Consider the following 24,304-nt stretch of genomic DNA (forward strand, 5'->3'; position numbering starts at 1 on the left):
ATATTATAAAGAGAAGAGAAGGGGTTTGGCTTTAGACATGTTCCATTTAAGATGTTTACCAGACACCCCAGTGAGGTTGAGTAGGTAGTTGGGTATTTGGCTCTTAAGTACAAAAAAAGAGATATCAACATGAAAGCCAGTATAAGAGAGTATTAAAAGATATAGAAGTACTGATATGATCCCCAGGGGAAACTCCTATTCTAAAAAGTAGGGAGAAAGAAAATAATAAAAGAAACTGAGAAGGATTGACCAATAAAATGGGAGGTGGCGGGGGAGGGAGGTATGAACGTGTGGTATTCTGGAAGCCAAAAGTAAAAAAAAGTATACCAAGGAGCAATGAGTGATCATGTGTCAAATGCTATTTATAGGTCAAACACAACGATGACTAACAACATACTCTGAATTCTGGTACTTTTATGTTATCGATGACAACCTTGTCAAAGGCAGCTGTAGTCAAGAAGGAGGGGAAAAGCCTAACTGAATCAAGCTGGCTTAAGTGAGAATAAAATGGAGAAACTGGAACCCTCATACACTGCTGGTGGGAATGTTTTCATGCAGTCCTTTTGGAAAACGGTCTGACAGTTCCTCAAAATGTTAAACATAAGGTTATCTTATGACCAGCAATTCTCCTCCAAGGTATGCACCCAAGAGAACTGAAAGCACATTCTCCCAAAACCTGAATATAAATGTGTCTGATCAGCATATTTCATAAGAGCCAAAAAGTGGGAACAATCCAAATGTCCAAAACCTGAAAGATTAACAAAACGTGGAACTCACCCAAGGAATGGAATGTTACTCAGCCATAAAAAGGAATGTAGTGTTACAACATGGTAAACCTTGAAAACAGGTTAACTAAGTAAAAGCAGACAGACACAAAAGGTCACATATTGTTTGGTTCCCTTTATGTGAAATTTCCACAAGAGGCAGACCCACAGAGACATAGGTAGATTCCAAGAGAACAAGCAGAGCTACAGACTGAGGAATAGAGTGCCTGCGAAGGGATAAAGGGTTTTTTATGGGATAATGAAAATGTTCTGTAGATAGTGGTGATAGATGCACAACTCTGAATATACTAAAAAAACCACTGAACTGTACACTGATGGTGGTGAATTTTACAGTATGTGAATTATATTTCAATAAAAGAATGACAGAGGAAGAGATAGAATCAGTTCAGTTCAGTTCAGCTGCTCAGTCATGTCCGACTCTTTGCAACCCCATGGACTGCTGCACGCCAGGCCTCTCTGTCCATCACCAACTCCCGGAGTTTACTCAAACTCATGTCCATTGAGTTGCCAACCATCTCATCCTCTGTCATCCCCTTCTCATCCCACCTTCAATCTTTCCCAACATCAGGGTCTTTTCAAATGAGTCATCTCTTCGCATCAGGTGGCCAAAGTACTGGAGTTTCAGCTTCAGCATCACGCCTTCCAATGAACACCCAGGACTGATTTCCTTTAGGATGGACTGGTTGGATCTCCTTGCAGTCCAAGGGACTCTCAAAAGTCTTCTCCAACACCACAATTCAGAAGCATCAATTCTTCGGTGCTCAGCTTTCTTTATAGTCCAACTCTTACATCCATAAATGCCTACTGGAAAACCACAGCCTTGACGAGACGGACCTTTACTGGCAAAGTAATGTCTCTGCTATTTAATACGCTGTCTAGGTTGGTCATAACTTTTCTTCCAAGAAGTAAGTGTCTTTTTATTTCATGGCTGCAGTCACCATCTGCAGTGACTTTGGAGTCCAAAAAAATTAAGTCTGCCACTGTTTCCCCATCCATCTGCCATGAAGTGATGAGACTGGATGCCATGATCTTTGTTTTCTGAATGTTGAGCTTTAAGCCAACTTTTTCACTCTCCTCTTTCACTTTCTTCAAGAGGCTCTTTAGTTCTTCTTCACTTTCTGCCATAAGGGTGGTGTCATCCGCATATCTGAGGTTATTGCTATTTCTCCCAGCAATCTTGATTCCAGCTTGTGCTTCTTCCAGCGTTTCTCATGATGTACTCTGCATATAAGTTAAATAAGCATGGTGACAATAAACAGACTTGACGTACTCCTTTTCCTATTTGGAACCAGTCTGTTGTTCCAGACTGAGACAGAATGTGAGGGAAGAAATTACAAACAATTGAATAGAGACAACTTTCTAAAGTTCTGCTACAAAGGAGAGCAAATATACAGGACAGTACCTAGCAATGAAGGTAGGGTCAAGAAAAAGTATTTTTTAAACTGGGGGTATTTGAAATAACATGCTTTATACACTGATGAATGACCTAATAGACAGTAAAACAGTGATATAGGGAACTGGCTGGCAGCAGTGATTCTTGGACTAGTATCCTTGAGTAGTTCAAAGGGGGTGGTATTCGGCATACAACTAAAGATGCACAGATGCACTGATAGTTCATCATGTTAAAAGGAGGGAAGGCAGAATGCACAGGCAGAGTGCCTCAGTCTTCCTAGTGAAGTAGGAAGTTTCTTAGGAAGCAAGGTCATCAGTTGAATGGGAGAGATGTTATACCTTTAAAGAGAAAGGTGATGGTACAAAAGAGCTGTCTAGAAGAGTGGTAACACACTAGGTACATATATGACTGCCTGGCAGTATTAAGGACCCTCTGAGGTTCAAGGGCGTGAACTTAAGATCAGTCAGCACAGCTGTGGGAGTGTGCATGTGCACACATATGTACACACATGCACTTTCCAGCTGTGTTCAGATGCACAGGTACAAAGTAGAAGAGTCAGCTTAACCAGGATTACAAATTTTGCCAAGTAAGTATGATAAAGCAAGAAGGGCATGGTAATTGAGGGTATATGAAGAGGAGTTTGTAAAATGACTGGCTATGGAATTTACACTGGGTGAGGAAGGAAATGAGAATGTCAAGAAGGTAAAAGACAATGAAAAAAGTGGTAAGATCATGGGCCTGAGGTCCAAGGAAAACAAAATCACTAGATGAAGAGAGTCCAAGGAACTAGAGGCTGGTGAGTGAGAATAATCATCTATGGGTTAGGTCATACCTAAATGCTCAAACCCAAGAAATCATTCCAGTTTCTGAACAGTAAAGAAAGTCTTATAATTATCAAATAATTTTGCATCCTGCCGCCCTTTATATGCCATCCAAAATGGAAATACTGGCACGCCTGGTGCAAGTCCCTACATTTTTATCTATATTTAGTAACTTACATAAATTTACCCCTGGCATATTTCAGGTACTAATAAATACTTAGTGATGGATACAGGACCCTGATGAGTTACAAAGCTATGTAGTGAAGGAAAGTAAAGACCAACGAGTGAGCAACTGTCCTTACCATATCACATATAACAGAGACAATTTCACAGCATTTACAGCTGTCTGCCTTTCAGACTACATCACACAAACAATTAACATTTACCAATCATTGTCCTTCATATTTACTATTCAAAGACACTGCAGCCGATGAGGCAATTTTCTATGTTTGGCTGCAAAGCCTATACATTATTAATAATTAAAATTAGAGAAGACACAGCCATTTCATCAAAAGAAATCTGTTTTAATACTGTTTTAACTGAAACAGCTTGCATCTTCCACATGTTTTTCTTTAGGAACACACATACATTGTTATTTTAACCAAATACATTCTTTTTTAACTTCAGGTAATAATGGGGGGAAAGTGCTCACTTCAGCAGCACATATACTAAAATTGGAATGCTACAGAGAAGATTAGAATAGCCCCCGAGCAAGGATGACACGCAAATTTGTGAAGTGTTCCGTATTTTTATAAAATTCATTCTAATCCAAAAAAAAAAAATAATAATAATGGGGGGAAAGCACAAGGCTTAAGAATTCTGTCCTAGAACTTCCCTGGTGGTCCAGTGGTTAAGAATCCACACTTCCACTGTTGGGGGCCCAGGTTCCATCCCTGGTCAAGGAATTAAGATTCTACATGCTGCACAGTGCAGCCAAAAACAAGAACAAAAAAAAAGAATCATCCCTCCCCCCCCAAATATGAATTATTTTGAATTTTAAAGCAATTACAAAATCCTCTCTGCTCAACTCTATCTCTTCATCACAGAATGCAGGAAATGAGCAATTTTCCAGAAACGTAGCGGTTCTCATCTCTGCATCAGAGTAAGGAGCACAGGAAGCTCTGTGAACTAGACCTTGTGCGGTTATACCACCAAGGACCAATTTAATTGGTTTGGGGTGGGATGTAGGTTACCAATAATTTTTTTTAACTCTCCAGAAAATCCTAACATACAAACAGGAAAGCGAACTACAAACCTAATCTAATCCTTTCATCAGCAGCCCATACTTCAGATTTCATGTCCAACTTACTGCCTTCTACATATCTCCATCTGGAAGGTTGCATGCACACCCCAAATGCAAATGTCCAATCCTAAAGTCAGCATCTTTTTCCCAAAGCATATTTTTTGTGTTTCTTTTTGTTCTGTAACATTTCTGATTACGAAATATAACTTAAATGCACAAAAATGCATAAAACATATAAGTACAATTTAACAGTCCTAAAAAAGTACATCTGTGATTATCAGCCAGATTAAGAAATACACAACTAACAGCAAGCACCTCAGTATCCTATATATCTCATCTTGGATGGTATCCCAACTCATCCAGCCACCATCAGAATACGGGTTATCATCGTAAAATTTATCCTTCTCCCAATCTTCAATAAACCCCAAGTACTGAAGATTTTACTGCCTAAATATATCTCCTGTTCTTTTTCACTTCCATTTTCTTAGTCCAGGCTCTCATGAGTTTGAACTTGTCTCCAGTTTAACCAATGAAATGATATCTTAAAATAAATCTGATTGTGACCTACTCTTGCTGGCTTCCCATATGTTAGCAAGATAAGATTCTCCTCTGAACTGGCCCTGATATATATCTAAATATCTATCTACCTACCTACCTATTTCTCTCCCTCTCGCTTTCCCATCACTATGGAACTTGCCCCACTTCAAAAATTTTACTGCAGATATACTAACGTGCTTACAATTTCCTAAACACACTATGCCATTTCCTGTCTTTCTACCTGTTCTTCTGCAGCACACATCCTTCTTTCCCACTGCTGAACTTGAATTTACTTTCAGACCCAACCCAGCCACCAATTTCTTCAGGAAGTGGTCTCGGACCACCACTCTATCCCTAAATAGTGATTCATTCTCCCTCTATGCTATTTCTGTACCCTGTTCTTGTCTATAGAATCATTTATCAAACTCGTACTTAGAAACAATTTTCAGTGGCAGCCTCCTTTCAACAGCCCCACGCCTGCTCCAGGAACTGTCCTTTCTCCATCCACAAAGGCAGGCTTCCAATAGGAGATCCAAACTTCAAAACCTGCCCTCAAGCATAGCTGAACCAGACTGGGCCAATCAGACTCCCTCCCAGGAACCTGGAATTCAAATTAAAATAGAAAATTGGTATCTCCATGTGGCTGAGAACTATTAGTTTTAAAAGAAAGGCTATGGGACTTCCCTAGTGGCTAAGACTCCACAACGCAAGGGGCCAGAGTTTGATGCCTGGTTAGGGAACTAGATTCCACCTGCTGCAACGAAGACTCAGCACAAGCAAATAAATATTTTTGAAAAAGAAACAAACAAACTTTATGAAGCAGCCATATTCTAACCATATGTACTAAAAAGAGGAGAAAGCAAATCTTCAAAGAGAAAAGAAAGAATAGATGGGCAGAGTAAAACAAAGGTAAGAGGAGACAGTCCTATGGGCCTTCCAGTTATTCCTAGAAGCTGCTCTGATTCCTTCCTGTTCTTGAGTTTTAAAAGCAAGACCTATATACTGAGATACTACAGATTTCTATTACTTGCAACAAAAAGGTCCAAGTAATACTGGATTAACTTTCTTACACATTATCTCTATTAGCATCCTGAAGGCAGAGGCTGTCTCTTCTATGTGCCAGACCAACACAGGTCCTGAAAATGTCAGTTCAGTTCAGTTGAGTTGCTCAGTTGTGTCCAACTCTTTGCGACCCCATGAATGGCAGCATGCCAGGCCTTCCTATCCATCACCAACTCCCGGAGTTCACCGAAACTCATGTCCAAGTCGGTGATGCCATCCAGCCATCTCATCCTCTGTCATCCCCTTCTCCTCCTGCCCCCAATCCCTCCCAGCATCAGGGTCTTTTCCAATGAGTCAAATCTTCACATGAGGTGGCCAAAGTACTGGAGTTTCAGCTTCAGCATCACTCCTTCCAATGAATACCCAGGACTGATCTCCTTTAGAATGGACTGGTTGGATCTCCTTGCAGTCCAAGGGACTCTCAAGAGTCTTCTCCAGCACCACAGTCCAAAAGCATCAATTCTTCGGCGCTCAGCTTTCTTCACAGTCCAACTCTCACATCCATACATGACCACTGGAAAAACCATAGCCTTGACTAGAAGGACTTTTGTTGGGTACTCATTAATTAATATCATCCATGGCAGACTTAAGAGCTGTGCATTTTTCCATATGTAAATTTTAATTTTAAAAAAGTGTAACAAGTTTGAACTCCAGCTAATTATAATTAACATGTATGTCAGTGTTTAGAAATAAACTGTAAGAATGTCTGCAACTTACTTTGTAATACATCAAAAAAAAAAAAAAAAAGATTGATAGATAATGGGATAAATTGATGGATAAACATGATAAAGCAAATAAAAGAAAATGTTAATTGCTGGGGTTGAGCTAATTGTAGAATATGTAGGTGTTCACTGTATAATTCTTTCAAATCTTTTGCATTTTTAAACTTTAATAATAAAACGCTTAGAGAAAAATGTACCAGCGATACATCTACACTGACTTATATGGACAAGGTCCACACACATAACTGATTGTACTACTCTCTGCCTTAAAATGAAATTTCAAAGGACTTTAACAGATACACTAGATAACTCAGCAACTTCCTTTCACTGATTAATAAATTTTAAAACTGTTTTGTCCGTCTTTCCAGTTCATATGAGTTTTATAATGACAGCTGTTAGGCACAATTAAAATGTAAAACTAAATACTTCTAATTTCATACTTCTAAACTCCTTTAAAACTAGTTTTAGAAAACATAATAAAGTTAGATGGGGAAAATTCAAATCATGTTTTCTACTATCAAGACCATTCATCAAGACAAAAGAGCTGGCAGCTTTATACTGTAAACCTCCCCTTGACAAGACAGAAAAATACACTAGGAGAATAAGAAGAATCACAAAATCACAAAGTGCTGAAACTGGTCAAAAAGACTAACACAAGATTGTTATTTGTCAAAAAGAAAATTAAGACCCAAAGAAGTGATATATCTTGCCTGATGATGATGTGAAAGTCGTTCAGTCGTGTCCAACTCTTCGTGACCCCATAGAATATACAATCCATGGAATTCTCCAGGCCAGAATACTGGAGTGGGTAGCTGTTCCCTTCTCCAGGGGATCTTCCCTACCCAGGGGTTGAACCAGGTCTCCCACTTTGCAGGTGGATTCTTTAACAAGCTGAGCCACCAGGGAAGCATCATCTTGCCTGAGGTCACCAACAACTTTTTAGGAAGGCTCAGACTCAAACCCTGGACTCATGACTAAAGTCCAGCGCCCTTTCCATACTCTCCTGTGGTTCTATATCTTTTTTTTTTTTTTTGGAAAAGTAATATTACATAGGGCTACCCTGGTAGTTCAGTGGTAAAGAATCCACCTACCAATGTAGGAGACGCAGGTTCAATCCCTAGGTCACAAAGATCCCCTGGAGAAGGAAATGGCAACCCACTCCAGTATTCCTGTGTGGAAAATCCCATGGACAGAAGAGCCTGGTGGGCTACAGTCCACGGGGTCACAAGAGTCGGACTTAGCAACTAATCAACAATAAAATATTACATGAAGTGCCTCATCTCAGCTTAAATATTTAATATTTTTCAACTTGTTTAATTTTTTTGTACCACATGTTCAAATTCTAAATACAAGTGAATACAGGAATCACATTACAACCAGGATTCAAATGATATACCTTATCATTCACTGTAACTAAACTTCATTAAAACAGCCTGAAAGTGCTATTCCACTGTTTAGGCAAATAAAGACACATTGACAGAATTTTAGCAGTAAATGTGCCTGCATTCCTCGTATGTAGAAGTTCAAAATTTAACATGTACTTTCCCCAAAAATGAGTAACTCAAAGCTACAAAAGCTAGAGAATAAGCCTTAATTCAGCCTATTTTTTGGTCTTTTTTTTTTTTTTTAATTCAGAATGTATTTTAGAGTATATTTACTAAAATAATGGATTACAGATCTGGATAACTGTATTTTTTCTTGCAAAAGCATTCAAGAAATGCTAGTCTGTGTTGTATAAAGAGTGTGGTTAGGCTTCAGTGAATTATGATGCAATTACTGTATTTCTACTGAGATTTCGTCAGACAACTGAAAATCAAAGCAAAGACTAGACTCCTAAGATACAACTTCAGCAGAATACACTGTTATCCCACAGAGCCATAGGTGACCAGTCAGATGCAAACAAAATAGTGTTTCTTTTCCTATCTCTGTTTCACAGCAAAACGAAAGTTGTAAGAAATGTTGAAAGGGTAGCTCTCTATATGCAAAATACATTTAAATCATGTTACTTCTATTTAATAAAAGACACTTCTGAAATAATTTAGCAATAGAACGCTCAACAAGACAGAGTTCCAAGAAAAATAACCAAAAGTAAGTCAACCAGAATGAGCTTGCTGTCTGTTATATTACAATGGAGATATGTAGAAGTATCCAGCTTACTCTCTGATTAATAATCCATCTGTACAAACACTTAACATTCTGCCATAGTCCACAGCTTTCAACCCCTAAATCAGATTCCCACAAGTGCTGTTGCTGAAAACACCTCACCAAGAACACCTCAACATTGATGAAACACTCAAAATACTACAGAAGGGCATCATACTTCTAGTATGTCAGTAAGGAAGGAACCCTCTGCTACAAAGCAGAATATGTTCCCAATTTCTTGAGCAGCATGCACTAACATGGTTTTTTAACACATGGTAAGTACAGCAAAATTATCTGTGAAATTACACAGATAAGCACTTGTATTTCAAAAAGAATATATTTTTCCTGAGAGAAAATGTAACTGCCGCAATTATTTTGTTTCTTACTTCCTTTACTCATTTTACACATCATTTTATCTACCAAAAGCAAGGCTAGAAAATGTAACTTCTAAACAGAATAAAACCTCTCGTGTTTCATTAACTGACATACCTGAAGTAGGATGTCATTTACAAATGTAATGATGACAGTGAAGCAATGCAAGTTCTTGATGAACTTTCTGAATCTTCAAAATAAGACCAAGTTATGCCAGTAATTTGTTAGTATATTATATTGGACATCAGTAATACTGTATTGGACATATTGTTAAGGAAAGATACATTTAAGAGCAGTGATAATAGTAAGCATAAAAAATGCTGAATAGATTTTCTGCCCAAAAAATTGTGTGTTATACAAATTGCACTTTGATGCCATGAGATCTGCATGTAAAAGTCCCAGCTCTGCAACTTCTTTGAAGTTCTCTCATTTGCAATGGGAATACCACTACTTGGCTTTATCTGTTGATAGTTACCTCACAGAGCTGGTACAAGAAGCAAGAGCTGAATGTGTATAGTCACACTTTGTAAACATAACACTGGGTTGCTCTGGCATTCCTACTGAAATCTACAGCATTACAGCTGTGGAGGAGGCAGCTAACTATCCACCAAAAGCCACTGTTTCTTCCAAAGTAAGAGAGTTGTAATGGGGACAAGGTTCGCCACCCTTCACATTTTGTAGCTGAAAATGAACTCCTCCCAAGAACATTTCAACACTGATGAAATAACTCAAAATACTACAGAATGGCATCCTACCACCCAGTCAGCAAGAGAAAGGACATGACATTTCCCAATCCCTCTGCAACTAGATAAGGCAATGAGACTAAGCCCTCAGCAACCAAAGTGAGCAGAAATTGTACTTGCAACTTCCACCTCTCTTAGACAATGTGTCCAACAAAACAACCGTGGAAGCCAGGTACTAAAGATAGTAGGATCCCCATCAGCCCTATTGCCTGAGCTCCCTAAATGCCTTTTATGGAGAGCCATAGGCTGAGGCAGAAAAGGCAATGGCATCCCACTCCAGTACTCTTGCCTGGAAAACCCCATGGACAGAGGAGCCTGGTGGGCTGCAGTCCATGGGGTCGCTCAGAGTCTGGCACGACTGAGCGACTTCCCTTTCACTTTTCACTTTCATGCATTGGAGAAGGAAATGGCAACCCACTCCAGTGTTCTTGCCTGGAGAATCCCAGGGACAGGGGAGCCTGGTGGGCTGCCGTCTATGGAGTCGCACAGAGTCGGATACAACTGAAGCGACTTAGCAGCAGCAACAGGCTGAGGTGGACACCTGCTCTGGGCTATTATGCACAGGATTTAGGCATTTTAGCTGATGTATTTCAGGGCTCTAATTCAGCAGCTGGGGTTACTTAACTAATATAATAGCCAACCCCTCACACAAGGTAATGGGTACAACTTAAAAATCCCTAACAAGCTTAACAAGCTTGTTACAACTTAACAAGCTTCCAACATCTTCCCACAAAGTAACACATAAAAGATAAAATTCCCAATGTAAGAGTTTCCCGGAAGGACATTATCTGAGAAGACTGTTTAAGTTTTAAAGGTAAGAGAACTGGCCCTGAAATCAGACTGCCTAGGTTCAAATCCCTGCTCTATCACTTGCTAACCGTGTAACCCTGGATGGAAATTAACCTGTCTCACATGTAAAGTGAGAATAAAAACAGTACTCACCTTATTATGTTGTTGTGATGTTTAAATGAAAAAAAAGAAAAAAAATTCCATGCTTAGCAGAAAGCATGGCATAAGAACACTCAGTAAATGTTAGCTTTTATTATTAAAACTATAAAAATCATGATTCTGTAAAATTTCACTGAGCTGATCATATACCAATAGGAAAGTTACTGGAATGCTATCAAGATTCTCTATAGTCTAGTTACTAGCGCAAAGTATTCTAGTAGATATGCAGTTAAACCTAGATTCCCTGAAAGGCAAATTAAAAGGAGTTCACTCTCAGTATTCAAGAAAGACAGCTGCATTGAAGAAGTATGACCTAGGGTCTGGTCATTTGCAAACCATTACAGTGACCAAGAGAGAACAGTGCGTTGTATTAAAACAACCTAATTTCAGGACAGGCTGTACAGGACTCTAATGGCACTGGTTTTCTAAAACAGAGAGTCATCCTAGCATCCCAAATAGGCACAAGGATTTATAAACAGTTGAGAAACAATCTAAAGATGTGAAGGGAGATTACCAAGGAAACTTCAGAAATTTGTCCTGCCTTTGGAACAATAATCTTATAGCATAGTTTTGTGACTTATACACCTACAGGAGAAAATCCATAACAGACTTTAAACCTATGTGTATCATAAAAGCAATTCCATATTTTTAAAAAACACACTCCAAAAATAAATTCTACACTGTAATACCATCTGGAGAGAAGGCACAAGTTCAATAAATTTACAAGGAGAAAGGTAAACTCAATTATAACATTATACAAGTTTTAGAATGAGAATCTTTAAGTGTTACTAATGATTTCCTCAGCAGTAGCAGTAACATTTATGCTTTGGTATCCCTAAATATATTTAAGTAAATAAAACAAAATAAAATATTGGGTTGGCCAAAACTTTGTTTGGGTTTTTATGTAAGATAACAGAAAAGCGCAAGTAACTTTTTAGCCAACCCAAAGCCCTGTTAGTACAGAACGCCTACCCTGCCCTCCCTGCCTATCCAAATCCTTTTTTCCAGGGCCACATTTACTCACACTGCTCCAATGAGGTCTAGAGAAGGACATTTACCCTGATCTCTTTTATTTGTACCTGTAGCACAAATTTAGACTCCAGGGCATTGAATACCTTACATTCATATGAGTATAACTTAACACCAAGAGCAAAAACTCCTGAAGGGCAGAGACTGTCATCCTGTTTTGCTATGCCTGTTTTACTCAGCCTGAGCTGACTAAGAATGATTAACACCTACAAGTCACTGAATGGCTCACACTGAGCTAGGCACTCTAAATATTTTTAATGGAAAGTTATAAAAGATTTGATAAATACAAATTACTAAATGACATCTGAATTTATGGAACATATTAATGCTGCTACTAAGTCGCTTCAGTCATGTCCGACTCTGTGCAACCCCATAGACGGCAGCCCATCAGGCTCCCCCGTCCCTGGGATTCTCCAGGAAAGAACACTGGAGTGGGTTGCCAATTCCTTCTCCAATGCATGAAAGTGGAAAATGAAAGGGAAGTCTCGCTCAGTCACGTCTGACTCTTAGTGACCCCACGAACTGCAGCCTAGCAGGCTCCTCCATCCATGGGAGTTTCCAGGCAGGAATACTGGAGTAGGGTGCCAGTGCCTTCTCCGAAATGTTAATAAGTATCTGCAAACCAGTCATCTAACAACAAAACTAGTGCAATCTCGTTACAGTAGAAGCAACCCATACAGTCTTCATCTTCACAGCAGCCCTATGAGAAGGCAGGGGAGACAAAGGCTCAAAGGGACCCAACCAAAGTCACAAAGCTATTAAACGCCAGAGCCAACATTCAAACCAGGTCTTCTGACTAAGATGCCAATTTTCTTTCCACCGTATCTATTCTGTTACTTGGATTTACTCTTCTCCTCTGCCTGCCTAAGTCCTACTATTACTCTTTAAGCTTCAACTCCTCCAAGAAATCCTCTCCAACGACCACAGGTTACACTTTTTCCACCTCTCTTTTCATCAAAGTTCAATGAAAGAAAGGCCTAAATTTTACACTTCCTTTGTTGTTGCCCCCAGTTTTAGCACAACACCTGGAGCAGTTACTTAATTGCTGTGTGTGTGTGTGTGTAAATATATTTGCCACATATCTGAATATATACACATTTATGTATGATAAATGTATACATAATATAAACTCCTCACCCAGGTTACAAAGTCTCAGCTGATCTGGCCCCTGCCTACCTCACCAAACTCTCATCTGTATCTCACTCTCTGGCTCTTCCTCTCTCTCCCTCCTGGTTATACTCCAATCACTCTGTCCTCCTTTTTGGCTCCTCCCACATACCAACTGTGTCCCTGCACGGCACTAGCAGTCCTCTCTGGCCGGCAGAGTCTTGCAGCCAGAGAGACTCTTAACCTTCGGATCTAACTATAAATGAGATCTCTTCAGAGGCCTTCCCCAATCATCCAATTAAGTAGCCACCCCCATCACTCTCCTATCTTAATATCAACCTATATTTTAATTATCTGCCTAGCACTTAATGGTGTATTTCTTGATTACTTATTCTCTACTTCAACACAGGAACATAAGGTCAACAAAAGTAGGGACCTTGCCTGTCTTATTTACCACTGTATTCCAGTGTCTAGAACACTGCCTGGCCCACAACAGATATTCACAAGGGTGTTGAGTAAATACATTTATGAATAAATTAACAATTACTTCCATTCCAATTACTCAATTAATGGTTTTAGCACCAAAGTGGGGAGGGGGGCTTAAAAAGTTAACATTTTGCTAGCTATAAATAAATCTCTCCATCTATTTGAAGTAGAATACTTTTTCTACAGAATTCCTTCTCTAATCTCATTCCAATCTCTAATTTCATTCTCATCTCAAACCAATGGTAAAGATGCACCACAGTAAACCTACCAATTTCCCCCAAATTGATCCACTGATTCAATGAAATTCCTATCAACATTTTTCTCACACAAACTTTTTCTAAAATGGCAAGTCACAAGATCTAGAATTGCTAAAACAATTTTGAAAAAGAATAAAAGATGAGGAGTCACTCCCCACCCAAGTTAAAGACTTACTATACTGCTACTGTAATCAAGCCTGCTGGTACCAGCAGAAGAGTACACTTAGATCAATGGAACAGAATAGAGACCCAGAATTAGAATCACACAAAACTCGGTTCAACTGGATTTTGAAAAAGGTGCCAAAGTAATTCAATGAAGGAAGGATAGCCCTTTCAACCAATGATGCTGGAGGACTTGGACATTAATAGTCCAAAAAAAAAGAAGCAAACAAAAGAAAAAAAATAAAACTTTGACCCAAATCTCATAGCTTACATAAAAAACTAATTCAAACAGATCACAGACTTAAATGTAATACTACAGAAAATCTTCATAACACAGAGCTGGGTCTACAGTTCTCAGATTTGACATTTTCAGACTTGACATTCTCAGACTTGACACCAAAAACAAGACCCATAAAAAGAAACTGATAAACTGGACCTCATCAAAGTTAAAAACTTTTCTTCTATGAGATCCAATTAAGATTTAAAAAAAAAGAAAGTTAAAAACAGAGAGAAAATATCTGCAAACCATATATCCAACAAAAGACTTCTGGCTAAAATACTGGGTAGCCAAAATGTTTGAAGAACATATATAAAGAACGTTCAAAGCTCAACAGTAAAATAAAACAAAAACAAGCAATCCAATTAGAAAATGAGCAAAAGACATTTCACTAAAAAGGACATATAGATGGCAAAAAACACTTTAAAAGATGTTCAATATCATTAGCCATTAAAGAAATACAAATTAAAGCCAAAATGATATATCACTACATATTGATCTGAATGGCTAAACAAAAAATAATTCATTGCAAAATAGTACAGCCACTTTGTTGGGAAGATCCCTTGGAGAAGGGAAAGGCTACCCACTCCGGTATTCTGGCCGGGAGAATTCCATGTACTATATAGTCCACAGGGTCGCAAAGAGTTGGACCTGGCTTCATGGGAAATAGATGGGGAAACAGTGGAAACAGTGTCAGACTTTATTTTGGGGGGCTCCAAAATCACTGCAGATGGTGACTGCAGCCATGAAATTAAAAGACGCTTACTCCTTGGAAGGAAAGTTATGACCAACCTAGATAGCATATTCAAAAGCAGAGACATTATTTTGCCAACAAAGGTCCATCTAGTCAAGGCTATGGTTTTTCCTGTGGTCATGTATGGATGTGAGAGTTGGACTGTGAAGAAGGCTGAGCGCCATAGAACTGATGCTTTTGAACTGTGGTGCTGTAGAAGACTCTTGAGAGTCCCTTGGACTGCAAGGAGATCCAACCAGTTCATTCTGAAGGAGATCAGCCCTGGGATTTCTTTGGAAGGAATGATGCTAAAGCTGAAACTCCAGTACTTTGGCCACCTCATGCAAAGAGTTGACTCCTTGGAAAAGACTCTGATGCTGGGAGGGACTGGGGGCAGGAGGAGAAGGGGATGACAGAGGATGAGACGGCTGGATGGCATCACGGACTCAATGGACGTGAGTCTGAGTGAACTCCGGGAGTTGGTGATGGACAGGGAGGCCTGGCGTGCTGAGATTCATGGGGTCGCAAAGAGTCGGACACGACTGAGCAACTGAACTGAACTGAGCTCCTTTCACTTTGGAAAACCATTTGGCAGTTTCTTACAATGCTAAGCACAGTCTTTTATCATATAATACAGGAATCACACTCCTAGGTATTTATCCAACGAGTTAAAATTTTATGCCCACCTAGATACAGATGTTTATCGGAGAAGGCAATGGCACCCCACTCCAGTACTTTTGCCTGGAAAATCCCATGGACAGAGGAGCCTGGTGGGCTGCAGTCCATGGGGTCGTGAAGAGTCGGACACGACTGAGCGACTTAACTTTCACTTTTCACTTTCATGCATTGGAGAAGGAATTGGCAACCCACTCCAGTATTCCTGTCTGGAGAATCCCAGGGACGGGGGAGCCTGGTGGGCTGCCGTCTATGGGGTCACACAGAGTCGGACACGACTGAAGTGACTTAGCAAAAGACACAGATGTTTATAGCAGCTTTATTCATAATTTTCAAAAGACTGGAAACAAGATCTTTCAATAGGTGAATCAACAAACTAATATATCCACACAGAGGAATATTATTCAGGAATTTAAATGATGAGCTATCAAACCACCAAAAGACATGGAGGAACCTTAAATGCATATTGCTAAGTGAAAGAAGCCAATCTGAAAAGGCTATACATGTATAATTTCAATTACAGTCATCCCCTGTACTCAATCCACTCATCTGCGATACTCAAATTCATTGGTATCCATAGGTTCCACATCTGTAAATTCAACCAAATGAAGACTGAAATTCCAAGGTTAAAGACCCACAGATATGGAGGGCTGATTGTATATGACACTCTGGAAAAGGGAAAACTATCACTGGAAAAAGATCAGGGAGTAGGGGAGGGATACATAGGTAGAACACAGGGAGAATTTTTTAGGATAATGAAACTATATCCACCACTATGATATGGTGGATATAGATGTACTTGTCAAAATCCACAGAACGAAAACACAAATAGTGAACCCGATTCATGGGGTCGCAAAGAGTCGGACACGACTGAGCGACTGAACTGAACTGAACTGAATGTAAACTATGGACTTTAGATTATAATGTATCAATATTAGTCCATCAAATTTAACTAGTAAAAGATATTAATAAAAGGGGCAACCAGTGAAGGAGAAAGATATATATGGGAACTCTGTATTAACCTGAAGTTGAACTCTGCTCAACTTTCTGCAAACCTACAACTATCCTAAATAATAAAGTCTGCTAATTTTCCTTAAAAAACAGTAGTAACATCAAATGCTAGTAAAGATGTAGAGAAATTGAGCCACTCATATATTGCTGGTGGAAATGTAATGCTACATCCTCTCTGAAAAAGTCAGCAGTGTCTTATTGAAACTACTGTATTCACCATACAATAAAGCAATTGCACTCTTGGGCATTAATCCCAGAAAAATGAAAATGTATATACAAAAACCTGTATACAAATGTTCACATTAGCTTTACTGGTAACAGCCAAAAACTGGAAACAATCCAAACGTCCCCCAATTAAATTAAGACATTTCTATCTACCATGAAATACCACTCAGCTATAAAAAGGAACAAACTATTGATACACACAACTACTTGGATGGATCTCAACAAAACTGTGCTAAGTAAAAAAAAAAAAAGCCAATCTTAAAAGATTACATACTATATGATTCCACTTTTATAACATTCTTGAAAGACCAAATTATACTAATGGGTTTTTATTGAATATATTATTTCTTAACAACAGCAAGAGAATCTACAATTATCTCAAAATAAGAACTGTTCTACACTCCAAAAGTTAAAGACATAGTCTCCAAAATCAAGTATTTCCCCTGGGGGGGCTGACAAATTTCCCAGAGGAGTGGGTCTCAGTCTCAGATGCACATAAGAATCACCTCTATGAATTTCGATGCTTAGGCAGTATCCTAGACCAATTCAATTAGAATCCCTTGAGGTTAAAAGGTGATCCGCACTTTTTTAAGCTCTTAGATATTCCAATGTGCAATTAAGATTGAGCATCAGTATCTGCCAAAGTAAGAGAGTCTTTTCAAAAGCAACCCTTATTGCATGCCAGGATTATTAACAAGAGTTAAGGATCTGGCCATTAACAGTTTGCTAAAATCTTAGTTACAAATCTCACTGATTTGTACTCACCCAAATCTCACTGATAAATCTCACCCAAATCTCACCCATCTTCCAGAAACAGAAGACTCAAAAAATTAATACAAGAAAGATAACAGTTCATTATGATCTATTTTTAAATAACGTCTTTCCTTGGTAATGGGAGTTTGAATCAGAAGTTGGGAATACTAGGTTCATTTTCATCTGTGAAACTTCTATAAATATAAAAATGGAACCATTAATCTGGCTTTCCAAAATCTTTCAAGCAAAAAGGTTACCATATTCCATTTAAGGTTTAACCTAAAATCAAAAGGAAGGATTTGAAACAATCTCAGGACTTTCACAAATTTAACTACCTACACACAAACCATGAAGCTTTCCTGGTGGTTCAGCAGTAAAGAAGCCGCCTGCAATGCAGAAGAGGCAGGTTTGATCCCTGGGATGGGAAGATCCCCTGGAGAAGGAAATGGCAACCCACTCCAGTATTCTTCCCTGGGAAATCCCATGGACAGAGGAGCCTGGCGGGCTACAGTTCACAGGGTCGCAAAAAAGTTGGATGCACACACACACACACACACACACCATGAGAACAAGGCAAAGAACATGAAACATTTCAAATGAACTGCTCTTTTCCACCTGCATGTAAAAAAGCAGCAGTGGCAGCATCACAAACACACAAAAAAAGATTTAAAACTAAATGTCATGTAGGAACACTAAACACACCCAAACAAACCCACATACCACATAATTCAACACATCCGGGTAGCAGTGGCTAAGAAATGGAACAGCATGGAGATTGCAAGGATTTGGCAGACTGGTTTAGAAGAGATTCACGTCTCCTTTGCCTTTAATTTTGCCTGTTACATTACCCAAATAGTTTTTGGTTTTAGGTTTATTTGGAGTTTGGAGCAGGGGGGGATGATTCCACTGTATAAATTATCAATTTAAAACAGATTCTTAGTCCAGGTAAATTAAATAAAACACACAAGAATGCTATAAAAAAAATTTGACACCTGTATGTTGCTTAAAACATTAAAGTGATAAGGTCATTTTTAAATATGTGTAATCTTTTTACAAGTTCAGAAGAACCACAAATTATGGAGCTACAAACCACCAGCTATTCAAAAGAAAATTGTAGCTTATAAAATGTTGGCTGACTGCCAGTACAAATGAATTTTTTTTCCCTCAAACCAGCTTTGTAAGCCACAATACTCTTTCAAAAGTGACTATAACCATATTATCCAATCAAAGAGTAATGTATTAGACAGTAAAGGTAAGTTAATTCTTGGCCTAAAACAAACTGTGAAGTCCACAAATTGTTCACCAACATAGTAAAATGCCACCTTAGAAAATTTCAATTCATTACTATTTTACCATAATTTAATCAAGTAACTAAGTAAAAATTACAATAAAAAATAAATTTGGAATCCAAATACCAATCAACACCTTTAAAAGGAGAAGAATAACCACCATCCACCCTCCACTTAAAATAGTCATCCTTTGAAAAATCGCAAAATTCCCCACTACAATCCAAAAATACTTCCTTAAAACTCACTGACCAAACAGAAACATAAAAGAAAACACTGTGGAGACAGACAAGGGTTCAAATCCCAGCTATACAACTTCTTAGCTACTAAGTCAATTAACCATTCCAGGCCTCACTTTTCTCCTTTATAAAATGGCAACACCACTGTTCACCTCACAGTGAAACTGTTTCAAAGATCTAAAGATAGGGCTAAAGATGTAAAAATACTGGAAACCATACAATTCTACAAAAATAAGGTATCAATGTGAGAATAAAAATATATATTACAATTTAATTTTGCAAGCCTAGATTAATTACTCTATATGAATTATCCAGTCTAGCTTAACTGACATAACGACTATCTGAATTAAGTATCGCACTTTTGCCTCGTAAAGACAATGGCCTCCTCTCTCCCTCACCTACTTAAATAAAACTCATTCTACCCAACACGGTAGATGTCACACTTGTTACAGAGAACACTGCATTAGTTATCTTTTCATGAGATTATACATCTAACCTCTCTCAGTAGACTACAAACTACTGAAGAAAAGGAATCCATTTTCATAATGTACATCTTTTGCTCTGTTTAGTCACTGAGTCCTGTCTGAATCTTTTGCGACCCCATGGACTGTAGCACATCAGGCTCCTCTATCCATGGAATTTCCTAGGCAAGGATGCTGGAGTTGGTTGCCATTTCCTTCTCCAGGGAATCTTCTCGACCTAGGGATGGAACCCATGTTTAGTAGTACCTTAACACAAAGTGTTATCTATAAAAAGCACTTAAATATTCAATGACCAATTCACTGCACTTCAAAATTAGCCCACTTTTTATTTCAAGGAATATATCAGATAGTTTCTGAGACTGAGACTTACACAACAATCCACTGCATTTTAATTTCCAGATTACCCATTATTAAGCTGCAGTCTGCTTATCTGGTCACTACCTTTACTTTGTCTAATGCCACAGTTTCTCTAACTGTGATCCAGGGACCTCTAGAGGTCTTCAAGACACTTTAAAGGGTCTAAAAGGCCAAAAGTATTTTCACAGTAGTACTAAAACATTACATGCCACTTTAACTCTCATTTAAACTCACAACCATAGAGTTTTCCAGAGGCTACAGAATGTATGGAGATATTATAAAATGAAATATATCATGTCCAGAAGTTCAATATAATTTAGCAAACCAACATTTTCCAAATGACCAACATACGATGTTACAAAATCACGTATGGATAAAGATCCATTCAAAATGCAACAGATCAACAAATTTTAACGTGACAAATGTAAAAAGCTCACTGATCTGGTTTCAAATTCCATTAAGACACTACCATTTGTCAAGTTCTAGTATAGTATTAAAGAAGAATACCCAAAATTATCAGAAAAAGCTATTAAAATACACCTCCCTTCTTTCAAATTACAATCTGTGTAAAGCCCAATTCAACTAGAACAACATACAACAGATTAAATGCAGAAGCACCTATCAGAATGCAGCTCTCTTCTATTAAGCTATACATTAATGAGATTTGCAAAAATGTAAAGCAATGCTACTCTTACTATTTTGTGTTTTGGAAAACAGTTATTTTTCAATAAAAATACATCATTTACAGGAAGTGGGGGAAATGGGTAGATGTTGGTCAAAGGGTACAAAGTGGCAGTTATGTAGGATGAATAAGTCAATTAATCTAATGTCAAGCATTATGGCTATAGCTAATAATACTGTACTGGATACTAGAAATTTGCTGAGACAGAAGATTTCAGGTGATAGCACTACCAAAAAAAAAAAGAACTACACCAAAGACGGATATAGTAATTAGCTCAACTATGATCATAATTTCACTAGATATATGTTTATCAAAATATCATGCTGGGTACCTTAAATATATGCAATTTTATTTTTTAAAAAGTCACCAAACAACATTTATAGTATGAGAGAGAGAATCTATAACTGCATAGAAATAGTTCTAGAAGAATACATGCTAAACTCTTGACCACAGGCGTTGGAGTGTGTATATGACAGGAATGAAATAATTTCATTTTTTATTTTGATTCTATATTACTTTAATTTGCATGCATTACTTTTGTAACTTGAAACGAAAAATTTAAAACCTAAAACTTAAAACATTTACTTACACATATATAATTTAACATTTCTTATTTTAAATGAATAATTATATACATTTTATCAGGTATAATTTCTAATAATATAAATATCAACATATAAAACGCTCATAAACAAGAGATCCTTGGGGTCCTCAATAATTTTTAAGTGTATAAAGGAATCTTGAATTCAGAAGTCTGAGAATTGCTAGCCTAACTAAACGTAGGTGGATTCTGCTGTTCCCCATTCTATTCCCATTTTCCTTGGGAAATGCCAAACATTTGCCAGGAAGGAGCAACGTCAACACTGTACAACTTGGGGCAGCTCTGGAGCGCAAGATGAGTTTTACTCTCATTTTGCAGTAAACAGTCCTCTTACAATGAGCTACTATATTTTTCAGTGAAAGGATTTGGCAAAAACATTAACCATTCTCACTGATTCCCATTTCATAAAGAATACTCACTTAACCATATGATCTGTTTTAAGTAATCAAGAAAAACAGTACAACGTAACACAGCCCTTGCGTCCACAGCCTATGCCAGGCACCGTGCCTTACTTACATTACCTCACAATCCTCACGGCCCCACATGGTGTAACAGGGCAGGAAAGAGATTCAGATGCTCTTGACAAAGGTCATACTGTTAATAAACGGTGGAATCAGAACACAGAATCAGGACTGAGCGATTTCAAAGTCCAGGGCTCTCTCCACTCTACCAGGTTAGCCCTCAGCACTAGACCGGAAATCAGACCTGTCACCTGCTCTCCTGTCCTGAAGCAACTCACAACTTCTCTCAGCCAGTTTTCTCATCTACAAGATAAGCTAGCTGATCTCCAAAGTCCCCTCCATAGCTAATATTCTTGGATTATAATTCATTACAACTTCAAGCCTACAGTTTAGAGTAAAAAGCCTTTTGTATGCTTTTCTGAACACAACAAGAAAAGCGAAACAAGTAATGGGGAAGTAATGAGTAAAATTAATAGACTAGGATATAGATTTTCATGCTTTAATATTAACAGTCATCATAAAATATACTATAAACGCTAAGTAGGCACTTGGTACTTCTTTCACTCCAGGCAATCAGTACTTTCTTGTTTGACATAAGCTTGGGCATTCAGCCAGCAGACATCTCTGAAGGTGGTAAGAACCTGTCAGCATGCAACACATGAACACCTCACCGAAGGCCAGCTATGAGGAGCGAATGCCTCATCATTAGCTTGTACAGGGAGCACCTTCTAATCTGTGAGGTAAATTATACAATAATCAATGGAGATATTTGCCAAGCATTTCTGAGAAAAGGAGAGCAAGCTGCAGGAAGTAGTGAAAACTGACACACGGCACTTCAAAAAAAATAATAACAAAACAAAAAACCCAAGAAGGAATGTATTGATTTCAGAATGTGCACTTTACTGTGAGGCTGTGCTGTATTTGCACTGCACTGATATTTGTCTGCTGCTACTGCTAAGTCACTTCAGTCGTGTCCGACTCTGTGCGACCCCACAGACCGCAGCCCACTAGGCTCCTCTGTCCCTGGGATTCTCCAGGCTAGGCTACCAAAATTTAGACCTCTTTCTACAACAATTACAATCTGAACACAGTTTAATGTGTGCCGGACACTGTACTGAGCCCTTTAGAGACATCACTCTTTAATCCTACTTGGTAGAGTTATGAGGTATTATATTATTTTTAAAGGTGAGACAATGTCTTAGAGCTATTAAGTGGCAGAGAAAGGATTTGAAATCTGACCAACTCCAAAGCCTGTACTCTTTATGATATGTTTTTACTGGTTCCAGAGTGAAAAAACTCATCCTGGTCAAAGGAGAAAAATGATGCATAATATCTGAGCCAAGTTATTATATAAGGGCATTTTAAAATTTTTAAATAAAAAGTTTTTAAGAGTTTGGAATCCATTTATGTAAGTACCTACTGTTTAGATATTAGCAAAAGTCACAGGGTCACTGTCCGAAAATCTATACTTCTTTGGATAACTATCAATACACTTAAACTCAGGACATTTGAGATGACCACTGTTGTTTCAGCTTATATTATGTTTACATAACCATAAAAAAAAATTATTTTGTCCAAAATAGCCAGGAAGCTATCTTTTACATCCTTTTCACTCAAAACCCAGCATATCAAAGCAAATTACTCCAGTGCCTATTACTCAGGAGAAAAGAAGTCATGTCATTCAAAACACAGTAAAAAGTGACAAGGTTTATGAGGTGATTTACTGGCCCCTTTGAGGGGAATAACTGAAAATTGGCCTACTAAAGTTATTTCAAGTTTTTTAAAAAAGATATAATTAGGGTTTTTTTCAACAGGGGCAAAAGTATAATTATAAAATCCTTCAACAAACACAATTTGAGTTATTCTTTGGAAGTAAACCACCGCTTTTTAAAAGTATCTAAAATGGAAAAGTCAATCAAGTTCCAATACTGTTATGACCAGTCATTACTCAAGCAAATCAATTTACAACTTTAAAAAGAAAGTAACAATTCACAAAAAATTAATGAGAAGGCAAAAAATAAATATAAATTCCTAAGAACACACCTCAGAAGCTACACTGCAATTTCTTCTAATTGTATATATATGTCCATTAAAGGGTTCCAAAGATTATTTCCTATTTTGCTTTTCCTGTATGGAATACAGGTATTAATTGCTCAGGAGAAAGTAGTTATTACTGCAGACACTACGAAGACCACTAAACTACTCCCCTTTTCTTATACACCTTCCTGCTAAAATCGTCCTGGCCCACCCCCAAACACCACCCTTATGGCAGAAAGTGAAGAGGAACTCAAAAGCCTCTTGATGAAAGTGAAAGTGGAGAGTGAAAAAGTTGGCTTAAAGCTCAACATTCAGAAAACGAAGATCATGGCATCTGGTCCCATCACTTCATGGGAAATAGATGGGGAAACAGTGGAAACAGTGTCAGACTTTATTTTTTGGGCTTCAAAATCACTGCAGATGGTGATTGCAGCCATGAAATTAAAAGACGCTTACTCCTTGGAAGGAAAGTTATGACCAACCTAGATAGCATATTCAAAAGCAGAGATATTACTTTGCTAACAAAGGTCCATCTAGTCAAAGCTATGGTTTTTCCTGTGGTCATGTATGGATGTGAGAGTTGGACTGTGAAGAAGGCTGAGCGCCAAAGAATCGATGCTTTTGAACTGTGGTGTTGGAGAAGACTCTTGAGAGTCCCCTTGGACTGCAAGGAGAT

The 24,304-nt window shown here is 38.2% G+C and overlaps 1 protein-coding gene and 1 non-coding gene across 9 annotated transcripts in view; one reads left to right on the forward strand and one right to left on the reverse strand.

The window, feature by feature from the left end:
* STRBP (spermatid perinuclear RNA binding protein) overlaps window positions 1-24,304 on the reverse strand; it is a 198,700-nt gene that overhangs the window by 134,472 nt on the left and 39,924 nt on the right.
* LOC112448966 (U6 spliceosomal RNA) lies at window positions 3,644-3,750 on the forward strand. The gene has a single exon (XR_003037415.1). It is a non-coding gene; the product is annotated as a U6 spliceosomal RNA (small nuclear RNA).

Source organism: Bos taurus, chromosome 11, assembly GCF_002263795.3.
Source record: "Bos taurus isolate L1 Dominette 01449 registration number 42190680 breed Hereford chromosome 11, ARS-UCD2.0, whole genome shotgun sequence".
Taxonomy (NCBI): domain Eukaryota; kingdom Metazoa; phylum Chordata; class Mammalia; order Artiodactyla; family Bovidae; genus Bos; species Bos taurus.